At 54.5% G+C, this 17,282-nt stretch overlaps 1 pseudogene; it reads right to left on the bottom strand.

Annotated features, from left to right (window-relative positions):
* LOC125341767 overlaps positions 1-16,881 on the bottom strand; it is a 100,262-nt pseudogene extending 83,381 nt beyond the window's left edge.
* Between the last annotated feature and the right edge of the window lie 401 nt (positions 16,882-17,282).

Below are 17,282 nucleotides of genomic sequence, written 5' to 3'. Positions count from 1 at the left end.
CTAAGCTGATCCTGTTGGAATGCAAATGCAAATGCACCTCAGCACACTGGGCAAGGCATAGAAAACCCAAATCATCCAGCCGCCTCCTGGAGGCTTTGCTACACGGCGGGGCCGCGCATGCGCAGTCCTGCAACCTCAGAAGCACACCAGGCTGCTACCTAGCAAGCCAGTGAAGGGCTTCAAGTGGTCTCGGTCAAGTGAGCAGTTGCTTTTTCCAGACTAATAGGATGTCAGTCGCAGGAAAAGGAGCCACAAGGTAGAAAAGGAAGGCCCCAACCCTCCTCCCTCATATACACACCTCCTGCACAGAGAAAAGAAGCAGAGGGATTTGGGGACAGAACAGGGAGACTACAGCTTAGAGGAATGCGGACTGTTGTGCACGAGAGGACTGGCAGAGGCCAGGAGTACAGAGGCTGAGAGCAGAGGGCGAATTGGAGAAGACAACAAGGGCCAGGAAGAGGGAGGGGGTTCTGAATTCCTCAGAGGAAGGGACGAGATGTGTCGGGAGCTGTGTAGCCTGTGAAGCTCAGATGGAGGAGGAGGAAAATGGGAAGCAGAGGCAGGGGCAAAGAGGCAGAGGCCCGGTGGCACGCGTGAGTTGATAGGAGTCTGGAGGCAGGAAGGCTAATGCTAGGAGTGGAAGCAGCAGCAAGGCAGGGGCAAGGAGGGCATGAAGAGAGAATCTCAGGGAGTTTGTGGTGAAGCAAATATGAGTGCAGGGGACAAGCCTCAGGAACTCAGCCGCTGATGGAAGTTGGTGGCGAGGAAGGCCAGGATGCTTGCTTGCCACGGGACGGGCGCCGTGCCCCCAAGCCCATGACCCAACGAGACGGAAATAGAGCCAGGGCATTCTGGGGCACAGGCCTCTGCCCCTCGCTGCCCACAGTGCCTTGCTTCAGGGGTGTAGACCAGAGGGGTAAAGAATGCCTTCTTTGGTTGGCGTACTTCCTGGGGATAATCCCGTGGTCCTGCCGCATTCACATGTCTCCCCTCATTGCATTCCGCCAAGAGTTGTTTGCAATTCAGGTCGCTCAAGCTGCATGGTACAGGGAATGGGAAACAGGTAAGGACAGCAGGGGAAGACACAAGTGCCAATGGGCTGGCCCAACATGCAGGGCTGGGCTCCCTAGCCACGCCCACCACAACAGTATCAGGCTTGATTCGATCAAGTCGCACCCAGTGCCCTGAAAACCCTTAGCACCTTCCAAGGCACGGTAAACTGGGTGTGCTCGCAAGTGCGTGAGTGTGTCCGTGTTTGGTTGTACGAGTGCGTGTGTGTTCCTGACACCGTACATGGGTGTACTTCCTAAACATAAGTCTGGATATGTGTAAATAGGCATCTGGATGTGGATCCAGGAGGTCCCGTCACAGTGTGTTCTGAGTGAGCATGTGGAGGCTGCGGCGAGTGACAGAGAAAGACAGAGATGGAGAGTGGGCTTGCATGTGAGAAATTTCCTGTCCATGTGCGGTGGCAGGAGTGTGTCCGATATGAAGTTGAACAGATGCGATTCAAAGTGTGTGCACGTATACTTGCTTGCTTGAAATTCCCAGGAAACCATTCATTTGGCAAGGCTGCCTTTAGTGCTGTCTGCTTCTCCAAGGTCTCCAGACATGAGTCCGGGGATGCTAAGCAGCCACTGCTGTTGGCGATCCGCATGAGAGTGATGATGACGCCTACGAATAGCATTGCTGGGAGCCAGGGTGCCTTGGCCAACGCAGGGAAGCGTCAGAATTCCCTTTCCCTGGTGTCTGAGCATAGCACCCTGCAGGAGCCTTAAACTTATGGCTGTGAGCCAACGGCCCCCGCATTGCCAGCTCCTGCCTATAGCCATTATGACCCACCGCTACTCGGTAGGAGGAAGGATCTGGCAGAGATGTGGGCCAGAGAGGCCAGGCAAGAGGGCAAACAAGAGTGGAGCGGTCACCTGTGCGGTTAGGAGAACCCAATAACCCCTCACCTGCTGAACTTGAATCTCCATTGTGCTGTCATCGAACAGATGACGTGGATGGGGAGAGAGGTGGCGGATTCAGACACCGGCCACTTCCAGGACTGGCAAGGGCAGAGGAGGTGGGGGAGCTGTCCAACACGGGTTCAGCCAGGATGTGGGATGGAGCGCGAGCGGAGGTGAAAAGTGGACCCAGCCCGTCCCAGCGGGGATTCCAGGTGTGCGATTGGTGGCTCCGGAGGTCCTGTACTTCCCTATTGGCCTTTGAGAACTGGTGAGCAGTCAGAGCCAACCCCTCCGGGCCTTCGCGTCCCTTTCGCGATGGCAACTCCACTTGGAACACTGGCACACGTCAGCAGGTGGCGCCTAGAACCTGATCACGTCACAGAGCGCCTAACCCTCCAGGCACCGCCCAGAGGCTTCCCAGCACCCCTGGGGCGCATGTGCAGTCAAGGAGGCATAAGCAGGGCCTGATGGGCTGTGAGCAACAACTGACTACCGCTAAGAGGCGTCACTCCCCCTCCCGCTAAAGCTGATCCTGTTGGAATGCAAATGCAAATGCACCTCAGCACACTGGGCAAGGCATAGAAACCCCAAATCATCCAGCCGCCTCCTGGAGGCTTTGCTACACGGCGGGCCGCGCATGCGCAGTCCTGCAACCTCAGAAGCACACCAGGCTGCTACCTAGCAAGCCAGTGAAGGGCTTCAAGTGGTCTCGGTCAAGTGAGCAGTTGCTTTTTCCAGACTAATAGGATGTCAGTCGCAGGAAAAGGAGCCACAAGGTAGAAAAGGAAGGCCCCAACCCTCCTCCCTCATATACACACCTCCTGCACAGAGAAAAGAAGCAGAGGGATTTGGGGACAGAACAGGGAGACTACAGCTTAGAGGAATGCGGACTGTTGTGCACGAGAGGGACTGGCAGAGGCCAGGAGTACAGAGGCTGAGAGCAGAGGGCGAATTGGAGAAGACAACAAGGGCCAGGAAGAGGGAGGGGGTTCTGAATTCCTCAGAGGAAGGGACGAGATGTGTCGGGAGCTGTGTAGCCTGTGAAGCTCAGATGGAGGAGGAGGAAAATGGGAAGCAGAGGCAGGGGCAAAGAGGCAGAGGCCCGGTGGCACGCGTGAGTTGATAGGAGTCTGGAGGCAGGAAGGCTAATGCTAGGAGTGGAAGCAGCAGCAAGGCAGGGGCAAGGAGGGCATGAAGAGAGAATCTCAGGGAGTTTGTGGTGAAGCAAATATGAGTGCAGGGGACAAGCCTCAGGAACTCAGCCGCTGATGGAAGTTGGTGGCGAGGAAGGCCAGGATGCTTGCTTGCCACGGGACGGGCGCCGTGCCCCCAAGCCCATGACCCAACGAGACGGAAATAGAGCCAGGGCATTCTGGGGCACAGGCCTCTGCCCCTCGCTGCCCACAGTGCCTTGCTTCAGGGTGTAGACCAGAGGGGTAAAGAATGCCTTCTTTGGTTGGCGTACTTCCTGGGGATAATCCCGTGGTCCTGCCGCATTCACATGTCTCCCCTCATTGCATTCCGCCAAGAGTTGTTTGCAATTCAGGTCGCTCAAGCTGCATGGTACAGGGAATGGGAAACAGGTAAGGACAGCAGGGGAAGACACAAGTGCCAATGGGCTGGCCAACATGCAGGGCTGGGCTCCCTAGCCACGCCCACCACAACAGTATCAGGCTTGATTCGATCAAGTCGCACCCAGTGCCCTGAAAACCCTTAGCACCTTCCAAGGCACGGTAAACTGGGTGTGCTCGCAAGTGCGTGAGTGTGTCCGTGTTTGGTTGTACGAGTGCGTGTGTGTTCCTGACACCGTACATGGGTGTACTTCCTAAACATAAGTCTGGATATGTGTAAATAGGCATCTGGATGTGGATCCAGGAGGTCCCGTCACAGTGTGTTCTGAGTGAGCATGTGGAGGCTGCGGCGAGTGACAGAGAAAGACAGAGATGGAGAGTGGGCTTGCATGTGAGAAATTTCCTGTCCATGTGCGGTGGCAGGAGTGTGTCCGATATGAAGTTGAACAGATGCGATTCAAAGTGTGTGCACGTATACTTGCTTGCTTGAAATTCCCAGGAAACCATTCATTTGGCAAGGCTGCCTTTAGTGCTGTCTGCTTCTCCAAGGTCTCCAGACATGAGTCCGGGGATGCTAAGCAGCCACTGCTGTTGGCGATCCGCATGAGAGTGATGATGACGCCTACGAATAGCATTGCTGGGAGCCAGGGTGCCTTGGCCAACGCAGGAAGCGTCAGAATTCCCTTTCCCTGGTGTCTGAGCATAGCACCCTGCAGGAGCCTTAAACTTATGGCTGTGAGCCAACGGCCCCCGCATTGCCAGCTCCTGCCTATAGCCATTATGACCCACCGCTACTCGGTAGGAGGAAGGATCTGGCAGAGATGTGGGCCAGAGAGGCCAGGCAAGAGGGCAAACAAGAGTGGAGCGGTCACCTGTGCGGTTAGGAGAACCAATAACCCCTCACCTGCTGAACTTGAATCTCCATTGTGCTGTCATCGAACAGATGACGTGGATGGGGAGAGAGGTGGCGGATTCAGACACCGGCCACTTCCAGGACTGGCAAGGGCAGAGGAGGTGGGGGAGCTGTCCAACACGGGTTCAGCCAGGATGGTGGGATGGAGCGCGAGCGGAGGTGAAAAGTGGACCCAGCCCGTCCCAGCGGGGATTCCAGGTGTGCGATTGGTGGCTCCGGAGGTCCTGTACTTCCCTATTGGCCTTTGAGAACTGGTGAGCAGTCAGAGCCAACCCCTCCGGGCCTTCGCGTCCCTTTCGCGATGGCAACTCCACTTGGAACACTGGCACACGTCAGCAGGTGGCGCCTAGAACCTGATCACGTCACAGAGCGCCTAACCCTCCAGGCACCGCCCAGAGGCTTCCCAGCACCCCTGGGGCGCATGTGCAGTCAAGGAGGCATAAGCAGGGCCTGATGGGCTGTGAGCAACAACTGACTACCGCTAAGAGGCGTCACTCCCCCTCCCGCTAAAGCTGATCCTGTTGGAATGCAAATGCAAATGCACCTCAGCACACTGGGCAAGGCATAGAAACCCAAATCATCCAGCCGCCTCCTGGAGGCTTTGCTACACGGCGGGCCGCGCATGCGCAGTCCTGCAACCTCAGAAGCACACCAGGCTGCTACCTAGCAAGCCAGTGAAGGGCTTCAAGTGGTCTCGGTCAAGTGAGCAGTTGCTTTTTCCAGACTAATAGGATGTCAGTCGCAGGAAAAGGAGCCACAAGGTAGAAAAGGAAGGCCCCAACCCTCCTCCCTCATATACACACCTCCTGCACAGAGAAAAGAAGCAGAGGGATTTGGGGACAGAACAGGGAGACTACAGCTTAGAGGAATGCGGACTGTTGTGCACGAGAGGACTGGCAGAGGCCAGGAGTACAGAGGCTGAGAGCAGAGGGCGAATTGGAGAAGACAACAAGGGCCAGGAAGAGGAGGGGGTTCTGAATTCCTCAGAGGAAGGGACGAGATGTGTCGGGAGCTGTGTAGCCTGTGAAGCTCAGATGGAGGAGGAGGAAAATGGGAAGCAGAGGCAGGGGCAAAGAGGCAGAGGCCCGGTGGCACGCGTGAGTTGATAGGAGTCTGGAGGCAGGAAGGCTAATGCTAGGAGTGGAAGCAGCAGCAAGGCAGGGGCAAGGAGGGCATGAAGAGAGAATCTCAGGGAGTTTGTGGTGAAGCAAATATGAGTGCAGGGGGACAAGCCTCAGGAACTCAGCCGCTGATGGAAGTTGGTGGCGAGGAAGGCCAGGATGCTTGCTTGCCACGGGACGGGCGCCGTGCCCCCAAGCCCATGACCCAACGAGACGGAAATAGAGCCAGGGCATTCTGGGGCACAGGCCTCTGCCCCTCGCTGCCCACAGTGCCTTGCTTCAGGGTGTAGACCAGAGGGGTAAAGAATGCCTTCTTTGGTTGGCGTACTTCCTGGGGATAATCCCGTGGTCCTGCCGCATTCACATGTCTCCCCTCATTGCATTCCGCCAAGAGTTGTTTGCAATTCAGGTCGCTCAAGCTGCATGGTACAGGGAATGGGAAACAGGTAAGGACAGCAGGGGAAGACACAAGTGCCAATGGGCTGGCCAACATGCAGGGCTGGGCTCCCTAGCCACGCCCACCACAACAGTATCAGGCTTGATTCGATCAAGTCGCACCCAGTGCCCTGAAAACCCTTAGCACCTTCCAAGGCACGGTAAACTGGGTGTGCTCGCAAGTGCGTGAGTGTGTCCGTGTTTGGTTGTACGAGTGCGTGTGTGTTCCTGACACCGTACATGGGTGTACTTCCTAAACATAAGTCTGGATATGTGTAAATAGGCATCTGGATGTGGATCCAGGAGGTCCCGTCACAGTGTGTTCTGAGTGAGCATGTGGAGGCTGCGGCGAGTGACAGAGAAAGACAGAGATGGAGAGTGGGCTTGCATGTGAGAAATTTCCTGTCCATGTGCGGTGGCAGGAGTGTGTCCGATATGAAGTTGAACAGATGCGATTCAAAGTGTGTGCACGTATACTTGCTTGCTTGAAATTCCCAGGAAACCATTCATTTGGCAAGGCTGCCTTTAGTGCTGTCTGCTTCTCCAAGGTCTCCAGACATGAGTCCGGGGATGCTAAGCAGCCACTGCTGTTGGCGATCCGCATGAGAGTGATGATGACGCCTACGAATAGCATTGCTGGGAGCCAGGGTGCCTTGGCCAACGCAGGGAAGCGTCAGAATTCCCTTTCCCTGGTGTCTGAGCATAGCACCCTGCAGGAGCCTTAAACTTATGGCTGTGAGCCAACGGCCCCCGCATTGCCAGCTCCTGCCTATAGCCATTATGACCCACCGCTACTCGGTAGGAGGAAGGATCTGGCAGAGATGTGGGCCAGAGAGGCCAGGCAAGAGGGCAAACAAGAGTGGAGCGGTCACCTGTGCGGTTAGGAGAACCCAATAACCCCTCACCTGCTGAACTTGAATCTCCATTGTGCTGTCATCGAACAGATGACGTGGATGGGGAGAGAGGTGGCGGATTCAGACACCGGCCACTTCCAGGACTGGCAAGGGCAGAGGAGGTGGGGGAGCTGTCCAACACGGGTTCAGCCAGGATGTGGGATGGAGCGCGAGCGGAGGTGAAAAGTGGACCCAGCCCGTCCCAGCGGGGATTCCAGGTGTGCGATTGGTGGCTCCGGAGGTCCTGTACTTCCCTATTGGCCTTTGAGAACTGGTGAGCAGTCAGAGCCAACCCCTCCGGGCCTTCGCGTCCCTTTCGCGATGGCAACTCCACTTGGAACACTGGCACACGTCAGCAGGTGGCGCCTAGAACCTGATCACGTCACAGAGCGCCTAACCCTCCAGGCACCGCCCAGAGGCTTCCCAGCACCCCTGGGGCGCATGTGCAGTCAAGGAGGCATAAGCAGGGCCTGATGGGCTGTGAGCAACAACTGACTACCGCTAAGAGGCGTCACTCCCCCTCCCGCTAAAGCTGATCCTGTTGGAATGCAAATGCAAATGCACCTCAGCACACTGGGCAAGGCATAGAAACCCAAATCATCCAGCCGCCTCCTGGAGGCTTTGCTACACGGCGGGGCCGCGCATGCGCAGTCCTGCAACCTCAGAAGCACACCAGGCTGCTACCTAGCAAGCCAGTGAAGGGCTTCAAGTGGTCTCGGTCAAGTGAGCAGTTGCTTTTTCCAGACTAATAGGATGTCAGTCGCAGGGAAAAGGAGCCACAAGGTAGAAAAGGAAGGCCCCAACCCTCCTCCCTCATATACACACCTCCTGCACAGAGAAAAGAAGCAGAGGGATTTGGGGACAGAACAGGGAGACTACAGCTTAGAGGAATGCGGACTGTTGTGCACGAGAGGACTGGCAGAGGCCAGGAGTACAGAGGCTGAGAGCAGAGGGCGAATTGGAGAAGACAACAAGGGCCAGGAAGAGGGAGGGGGTTCTGAATTCCTCAGAGGAAGGGACGAGATGTGTCGGGAGCTGTGTAGCCTGTGAAGCTCAGATGGAGGAGGAGGAAAATGGGAAGCAGAGGCAGGGGCAAAGAGGCAGAGGCCCGGTGGCACGCGTGAGTTGATAGGAGTCTGGAGGCAGGAAGGCTAATGCTAGGAGTGGAAGCAGCAGCAAGGCAGGGGCAAGGAGGGCATGAAGAGAGAATCTCAGGGAGTTTGTGGTGAAGCAAATATGAGTGCAGGGGACAAGCCTCAGGAACTCAGCCGCTGATGGAAGTTGGTGGCGAGGAAGGCCAGGATGCTTGCTTGCCACGGGACGGGCGCCGTGCCCCCAAGCCCATGACCCAACGAGACGGAAATAGAGCCAGGGCATTCTGGGGCACAGGCCTCTGCCCCTCGCTGCCCACAGTGCCTTGCTTCAGGGTGTAGACCAGAGGGGTAAAGAATGCCTTCTTTGGTTGGCGTACTTCCTGGGGATAATCCCGTGGTCCTGCCGCATTCACATGTCTCCCCTCATTGCATTCCGCCAAGAGTTGTTTGCAATTCAGGTCGCTCAAGCTGCATGGTACAGGGAATGGGAAACAGGTAAGGACAGCAGGGGAAGACACAAGTGCCAATGGGCTGGCCAACATGCAGGGCTGGGCTCCCTAGCCACGCCCACCACAACAGTATCAGGCTTGATTCGATCAAGTCGCACCCAGTGCCCTGAAAACCCTTAGCACCTTCCAAGGCACGGTAAACTGGGTGTGCTCGCAAGTGCGTGAGTGTGTCCGTGTTTGGTTGTACGAGTGCGTGTGTGTTCCTGACACCGTACATGGGTGTACTTCCTAAACATAAGTCTGGATATGTGTAAATAGGCATCTGGATGTGGATCCAGGAGGTCCCGTCACAGTGTGTTCTGAGTGAGCATGTGGAGGCTGCGGCGAGTGACAGAGAAAGACAGAGATGGAGAGTGGGCTTGCATGTGAGAAATTTCCTGTCCATGTGCGGTGGCAGGAGTGTGTCCGATATGAAGTTGAACAGATGCGATTCAAAGTGTGTGCACGTATACTTGCTTGCTTGAAATTCCCAGGAAACCATTCATTTGGCAAGGCTGCCTTTAGTGCTGTCTGCTTCTCCAAGGTCTCCAGACATGAGTCCGGGGATGCTAAGCAGCCACTGCTGTTGGCGATCCGCATGAGAGTGATGATGACGCCTACGAATAGCATTGCTGGGAGCCAGGGTGCCTTGGCCAACGCAGGGAAGCGTCAGAATTCCCTTTCCCTGGTGTCTGAGCATAGCACCCTGCAGGAGCCTTAAACTTATGGCTGTGAGCCAACGGCCCCCGCATTGCCAGCTCCTGCCTATAGCCATTATGACCCACCGCTACTCGGTAGGAGGAAGGATCTGGCAGAGATGTGGGCCAGAGAGGCCAGGCAAGAGGGCAAACAAGAGTGGAGCGGTCACCTGTGCGGTTAGGAGAACCCAATAACCCCTCACCTGCTGAACTTGAATCTCCATTGTGCTGTCATCGAACAGATGACGTGGATGGGGAGAGAGGTGGCGGATTCAGACACCGGCCACTTCCAGGACTGGCAAGGGCAGAGGAGGTGGGGGAGCTGTCCAACACGGGTTCAGCCAGGATGTGGGATGGAGCGCGAGCGGAGGTGAAAAGTGGACCCAGCCCGTCCCAGCGGGGATTCCAGGTGTGCGATTGGTGGCTCCGGAGGTCCTGTACTTCCCTATTGGCCTTTGAGAACTGGTGAGCAGTCAGAGCCAACCCCTCCCGGGCCTTCGCGTCCCTTTCGCGATGGCAACTCCACTTGGAACACTGGCACACGTCAGCAGGTGGCGCCTAGAACCTGATCACGTCACAGAGCGCCTAACCCTCCAGGCACCGCCCAGAGGCTTCCCAGCACCCCTGGGGCGCATGTGCAGTCAAGGAGGCATAAGCAGGGCCTGATGGGCTGTGAGCAACAACTGACTACCGCTAAGAGGCGTCACTCCCCCTCCCGCTAAAGCTGATCCTGTTGGAATGCAAATGCAAATGCACCTCAGCACACTGGGCAAGGCATAGAAACCCAAATCATCCAGCCGCCTCCTGGAGGCTTTGCTACACGGCGGGCCGCGCATGCGCAGTCCTGCAACCTCAGAAGCACACCAGGCTGCTACCTAGCAAGCCAGTGAAGGGCTTCAAGTGGTCTCGGTCAAGTGAGCAGTTGCTTTTTCCAGACTAATAGGATGTCAGTCGCAGGAAAAGGAGCCACAAGGTAGAAAAGGAAGGCCCCAACCCTCCTCCCTCATATACACACCTCCTGCACAGAGAAAAGAAGCAGAGGGATTTAGGGACAGAACAGGGAGACTACAGCTTAGAGGAATGCGGACTGTTGTGCACGAGAGGACTGGCAGAGGCCAGGAGTACAGAGGCTGAGAGCAGAGGGCGAATTGGAGAAGACAACAAGGGCCAGGAAGAGGGAGGGGGTTCTGAATTCCTCAGAGGAAGGGACGAGATGTGTCGGGAGCTGTGTAGCCTGTGAAGCTCAGATGGAGGAGGAGGAAAATGGGAAGCAGAGGCAGGGGCAAAGAGGCAGAGGCCCGGTGGCACGCGTGAGTTGATAGGAGTCTGGAGGCAGGAAGGCTAATGCTAGGAGTGGAAGCAGCAGCAAGGCAGGGGCAAGGAGGGCATGAAGAGAGAATCTCAGGGAGTTTGTGGTGAAGCAAATATGAGTGCAGGGGACAAGCCTCAGGAACTCAGCCGCTGATGGAAGTTGGTGGCGAGGAAGGCCAGGATGCTTGCTTGCCACGGGACGGGCGCCGTGCCCCCAAGCCCATGACCCAACGAGACGGAAATAGAGCCAGGGCATTCTGGGGCACAGGCCTCTGCCCCTCGCTGCCCACAGTGCCTTGCTTCAGGGTGTAGACCAGAGGGGTAAAGAATGCCTTCTTTGGTTGGCGTACTTCCTGGGGATAATCCCGTGGTCCTGCCGCATTCACATGTCTCCCCTCATTGCATTCCGCCAAGAGTTGTTTGCAATTCAGGTCGCTCAAGCTGCATGGTACAGGGAATGGGAAACAGGTAAGGACAGCAGGGGAAGACACAAGTGCCAATGGGCTGGCCAACATGCAGGGCTGGGCTCCCTAGCCACGCCCACCACAACAGTATCAGGCTTGATTCGATCAAGTCGCACCCAGTGCCCTGAAAACCCTTAGCACCTTCCAAGGCACGGTAAACTGGGTGTGCTCGCAAGTGCGTGAGTGTGTCCGTGTTTGGTTGTACGAGTGCGTGTGTGTTCCTGACACCGTACATGGGTGTACTTCCTAAACATAAGTCTGGATATGTGTAAATAGGCATCTGGATGTGGATCCAGGAGGTCCCGTCACAGTGTGTTCTGAGTGAGCATGTGGAGGCTGCGGCGAGTGACAGAGAAAGACAGAGATGGAGAGTGGGCTTGCATGTGAGAAATTTCCTGTCCATGTGCGGTGGCAGGAGTGTGTCCGATATGAAGTTGAACAGATGCGATTCAAAGTGTGTGCACGTATACTTGCTTGCTTGAAATTCCCAGGAAACCATTCATTTGGCAAGGCTGCCTTTAGTGCTGTCTGCTTCTCCAAGGTCTCCAGACATGAGTCCGGGGATGCTAAGCAGCCACTGCTGTTGGCGATCCGCATGAGAGTGATGATGACGCCTACGAATAGCATTGCTGGGAGCCAGGGTGCCTTGGCCAACGCAGGGAAGCGTCAGAATTCCCTTTCCCTGGTGTCTGAGCATAGCACCCTGCAGGAGCCTTAAACTTATGGCTGTGAGCCAACGGCCCCCGCATTGCCAGCTCCTGCCTATAGCCATTATGACCCACCGCTACTCGGTAGGAGGAAGGATCTGGCAGAGATGTGGGCCAGAGAGGCCAGGCAAGAGGGCAAACAAGAGTGGAGCGGTCACCTGTGCGGTTAGGAGAACCCAATAACCCCTCACCTGCTGAACTTGAATCTCCATTGTGCTGTCATCGAACAGATGACGTGGATGGGGAGAGAGGTGGCGGATTCAGACACCGGCCACTTCCAGGACTGGCAAGGGCAGAGGAGGTGGGGGAGCTGTCCAACACGGGTTCAGCCAGGATGTGGGATGGAGCGCGAGCGGAGGTGAAAAGTGGACCCAGCCCGTCCCAGCGGGGATTCCAGGTGTGCGATTGGTGGCTCCGGAGGTCCTGTACTTCCCTATTGGCCTTTGAGAACTGGTGAGCAGTCAGAGCCAACCCCTCCGGGCCTTCGCGTCCCTTTCGCGATGGCAACTCCACTTGGAACACTGGCACACGTCAGCAGGTGGCGCCTAGAACCTGATCACGTCACAGAGCGCCTAACCCTCCAGGCACCGCCCAGAGGCTTCCCAGCACCCCTGGGGCGCATGTGCAGTCAAGGAGGCATAAGCAGGGCCTGATGGGCTGTGAGCAACAACTGACTACCGCTAAGAGGCGTCACTCCCCCTCCCGCTAAAGCTGATCCTGTTGGAATGCAAATGCAAATGCACCTCAGCACACTGGGCAAGGCATAGAAACCCAAATCATCCAGCCGCCTCCTGGAGGCTTTGCTACACGGCGGGCCGCGCATGCGCAGTCCTGCAACCTCAGAAGCACACCAGGCTGCTACCTAGCAAGCCAGTGAAGGGCTTCAAGTGGTCTCGGTCAAGTGAGCAGTTGCTTTTTCCAGACTAATAGGATGTCAGTCGCAGGAAAAGGAGCCACAAGGTAGAAAAGGAAGGCCCCAACCCTCCTCCCTCATATACACACCTCCTGCACAGAGAAAAGAAGCAGAGGGATTTGGGGACAGAACAGGGAGACTACAGCTTAGAGGAATGCGGACTGTTGTGCACGAGAGGACTGGCAGAGGCCAGGAGTACAGAGGCTGAGAGCAGAGGGCGAATTGGAGAAGACAACAAGGGCCAGGAAGAGGGAGGGGGTTCTGAATTCCTCAGAGGAAGGGACGAGATGTGTCGGGAGCTGTGTAGCCTGTGAAGCTCAGATGGAGGAGGAGGAAAATGGGAAGCAGAGGCAGGGGCAAAGAGGCAGAGGCCCGGTGGCACGCGTGAGTTGATAGGAGTCTGGAGGCAGGAAGGCTAATGCTAGGAGTGGAAGCAGCAGCAAGGCAGGGGCAAGGAGGGCATGAAGAGAGAATCTCAGGGAGTTTGTGGTGAAGCAAATATGAGTGCAGGGGACAAGCCTCAGGAACTCAGCCGCTGATGGAAGTTGGTGGCGAGGAAGGCCAGGATGCTTGCTTGCCACGGGACGGGCGCCGTGCCCCCAAGCCCATGACCCAACGAGACGGAAATAGAGCCAGGGCATTCTGGGGCACAGGCCTCTGCCCCTCGCTGCCCACAGTGCCTTGCTTCAGGGTGTAGACCAGAGGGGTAAAGAATGCCTTCTTTGGTTGGCGTACTTCCTGGGGATAATCCCGTGGTCCTGCCGCATTCACATGTCTCCCCTCATTGCATTCCGCCAAGAGTTGTTTGCAATTCAGGTCGCTCAAGCTGCATGGTACAGGGAATGGGAAACAGGTAAGGACAGCAGGGGAAGACACAAGTGCCAATGGGCTGGCCAACATGCAGGGCTGGGCTCCCTAGCCACGCCCACCACAACAGTATCAGGCTTGATTCGATCAAGTCGCACCCAGTGCCCTGAAAACCCTTAGCACCTTCCAAGGCACGGTAAACTGGGTGTGCTCGCAAGTGCGTGAGTGTGTCCGTGTTTGGTTGTACGAGTGCGTGTGTGTTCCTGACACCGTACATGGGTGTACTTCCTAAACATAAGTCTGGATATGTGTAAATAGGCATCTGGATGTGGATCCAGGAGGTCCCGTCACAGTGTGTTCTGAGTGAGCATGTGGAGGCTGCGGCGAGTGACAGAGAAAGACAGAGATGGAGAGTGGGCTTGCATGTGAGAAATTTCCTGTCCATGTGCGGTGGCAGGAGTGTGTCCGATATGAAGTTGAACAGATGCGATTCAAAGTGTGTGCACGTATACTTGCTTGCTTGAAATTCCCAGGAAACCATTCATTTGGCAAGGCTGCCTTTAGTGCTGTCTGCTTCTCCAAGGTCTCCAGACATGAGTCCGGGGATGCTAAGCAGCCACTGCTGTTGGCGATCCGCATGAGAGTGATGATGACGCCTACGAATAGCATTGCTGGGAGCCAGGGTGCCTTGGCCAACGCAGGGAAGCGTCAGAATTCCCTTTCCCTGGTGTCTGAGCATAGCACCCTGCAGGAGCCTTAAACTTATGGCTGTGAGCCAACGGCCCCCGCATTGCCAGCTCCTGCCTATAGCCATTATGACCCACCGCTACTCGGTAGGAGGAAGGATCTGGCAGAGATGTGGGCCAGAGAGGCCAGGCAAGAGGGCAAACAAGAGTGGAGCGGTCACCTGTGCGGTTAGGAGAACCCAATAACCCCTCACCTGCTGACCTTGAATCTCCATTGTGCTGTCATCGAACAGATGACGTGGATGGGGAGAGAGGTGGCGGATTCAGACACCGGCCACTTCCAGGACTGGCAAGGGCAGAGGAGGTGGGGGAGCTGTCCAACACGGGTTCAGCCAGGATGTGGGATGGAGCGCGAGCGGAGGTGAAAAGTGGACCCAGCCCGTCCCAGCGGGGATTCCAGGTGTGCGATTGGTGGCTCCGGAGGTCCTGTACTTCCCTGTTGGCCTGTGAGAACTGGTGAGCAGTCAGAGCCAACCCCTGCGGGCCTTCGCGTCCCTTTCGCTATGGCAACTCCACTTGGAACACTGGCACATGTCAGCAGGTGGCGCCTAGAACCTGATCACGTCACAGAGCGCCTAACCCTCCAGGCACCGCCCAGAGGCTTCCCAGCACCCCTGGGGCGCATGTGCAGTCAAGGAGGCATAAGCAGGGCCTGATGGGCTGTGAGCAACAACTGACTACCGCTAAGAGGCGTCACTCCGCCTCCCGCTAAAGCTGATCCTTTTGGAATGCTTCTCCTGGAGTGGACATGACACACAGATATCAGGTGGAGAAACTGGTTGGTGCCAAATCCAAAGGCAGTACCTGCTTTTCATTACTTCCTGCTGCCACCGGGCATTTGTCTTCTGAGACCTGCCCCACTGCACCTGGACATCGCACCTGCAGAGGAATCAGACAGCGTAGACCATCAAGGTGGGTGCCAGGAAACAGGATCTCCAAACTACCCATAGAAATGGCGCCTTTCCAGGAGGGCTAAATGCAGCAGAGCACAGACATATTGTCAACATCTCTCAGTGAACAAATTTAATTCCTGGCATGGCTGACTAATTCATGCCCTTTCTTTCCCTCCCCCTCCCTCTTTTCCTCCTTCCCTCCCTCCCTCGTTCTCCCCTTCCCCCCTCTCTCCCTCTCCCCTCCCTCCCTCCCTTCCTTCCTCCCTTCCTTCCTCCCTCCCTTCCTCCCTCCCTGCCTCCCTCCCTCCCTCCCTATTTCTTTCTTTCTTTCTTTCTTTCTTTCTTTCTTTCTTTCTTTCTTTCTTTCTTTCTTTCTTTCTTTCTTTCTTTCTTTCTTTCATCCTTTCTTTCTTTCCTACTTTGTGCCAGTTCTAGGGCTGGAACTCAGAGCCTGGGCATTGTTAAGAGCTCTTTAACTCAAGGTTGGCACTCTGCCACTTGAGCCATAGTTCCACTTCTGGCTTTTTATGCTTAGCAGCAGATAAAAGTCTCACAGACTTTCCTGCATGGGCTGCGTAGCTGGTATTACAGGTGTGAGCCTGGTACCTGGACTTTCATTTTTAACTAATTAATGCTTGTTTGTTTTCCTTTTCAGATTTAATTTGATTTTTGAATTAGCATACAGTTGAAATACAAGGGGGCTCTATTGTAATAATTCCATACATGCATACAGTGTGCTTTGAATAAGTCCACTTACTCCATTCCATTATATTCCCAATCCTCATCTTTCCTGCCCCCTTTTCAAATAGAATTTGAGGGGCTAATTAAGCTGTCTTCAAATATATGTGTGTATGCATGTGAATATGTATGTGTACATATGTGTATATGTGCGTGTACATTGATTCTCTTTACTGCACACTATCTTTTCCTTTCCAGTCCCCTCTAGACAGTCCTCATTTTACATTTATGTCCTTTATTGTTATTAATCATCATTATCACTTCAGCTCTGTATTCCACAAAGGAACAAGAACATACAGTATTTGACTTAACTCACTCAACATAATGACTCCAATTAAAATATATTAAAAAGATTATATTTTCTTTCAAATGTGAACTTAGCACCTATGTTAAAAATCATTTGGCCATAGGTATGTAGGTTCACATCTATTAATCTATTATTCCATTGATCTATGGATGTCAGGTGGCATAATACTTCCTGCCATTCTTTTTGCTCAATTGCTTTGCCTATTTGGGAGTTCTTCGGGTTGTGCATACATTTTAGAACTGCTTTTGTGGGGCTTTTTCTTCTAGTTTTGCGAAGACTCCTATTGGGTAACAAACTGTACAAGAAATGTACCTAAGGCCTAACGTATGAAACTGTAACCTCTGTACATACCTTTGACAATAAATAAGAATAAAATTGTTTAAAAGACTCCCATTGGTATTTTGAAAGGGATTTCATTAAATCTGTAAATCACTTTGGGTACTTTGGACCTTTTAACATCATTTTATGAACACAGGATATCTCTACACTTTTGTGTCCTCTACTCAGCATTGGTAATACTTGTAAAAGGAATCTTTTAAGCCATCTAGACTGGGACTAACCTGGATTGTCCTGGGTCCCCTAACTTCAAGGACCTGTACAGTCCTAAGAACAAGGGAGTTGTGTTACAGATCCATGCTGAGTCTAACACAGATGTCAAAATTCAAGTCTGTCACACCAGCCTACAGGTGTATGATGCTGGAACTTGTCTGGGGGTGTCCATCTATGAGCTCCAACTTGTACATGGTGCCTTCTGTTTCTACCAGGAGCTGTGTCTCAGCCCAGAAGGCCTGACGCTTGGTTCCAAGATTAATCTTTGTGCTTACTTCCATGCTGTGCTCCCCAGAAGCTTGAGTGCTGCTCCCACTCTGCTCCCTGAGGTTGGAGGAGGGGTGGAGGCTGTCAGCTCCAGGAGTTTGGCTATCACCTCCTGGTAATATTCTTCCTGGCTCCCCCTGTATCACAATGCTTGTCCTTGCCTTTACTTCCATTTTTTCCCTCTCATTAGGTTATTGGTAGAGAGGAAAGAAGGGAAAGAGAAAGAGAGAATGTAGACATCTGTGGTGCTGGGACGGTTTACACGTTTGACTTTGTAATAAGCGTCTCCTTACATCTATATGGTTCCTAGACAATGTTGGAAGAGGGCAAACACAAACTCTAAACTCTTTGATTTTTTTGTAGGTTTCATAATTTCTTGCAAATTACGTCTCTTTTTTTCTTTTTGTCTGGGTGC

Source organism: Perognathus longimembris, chromosome 25 (genome assembly GCF_023159225.1).
Source record: "Perognathus longimembris pacificus isolate PPM17 chromosome 25, ASM2315922v1, whole genome shotgun sequence".
In the NCBI taxonomy this organism is placed as follows: Eukaryota; Metazoa; Chordata; class Mammalia; order Rodentia; family Heteromyidae; genus Perognathus; species Perognathus longimembris.
Note: the sequence above shows the minus strand (reverse complement) of the source record. Positions and strands in the feature narration are given on the sequence as shown.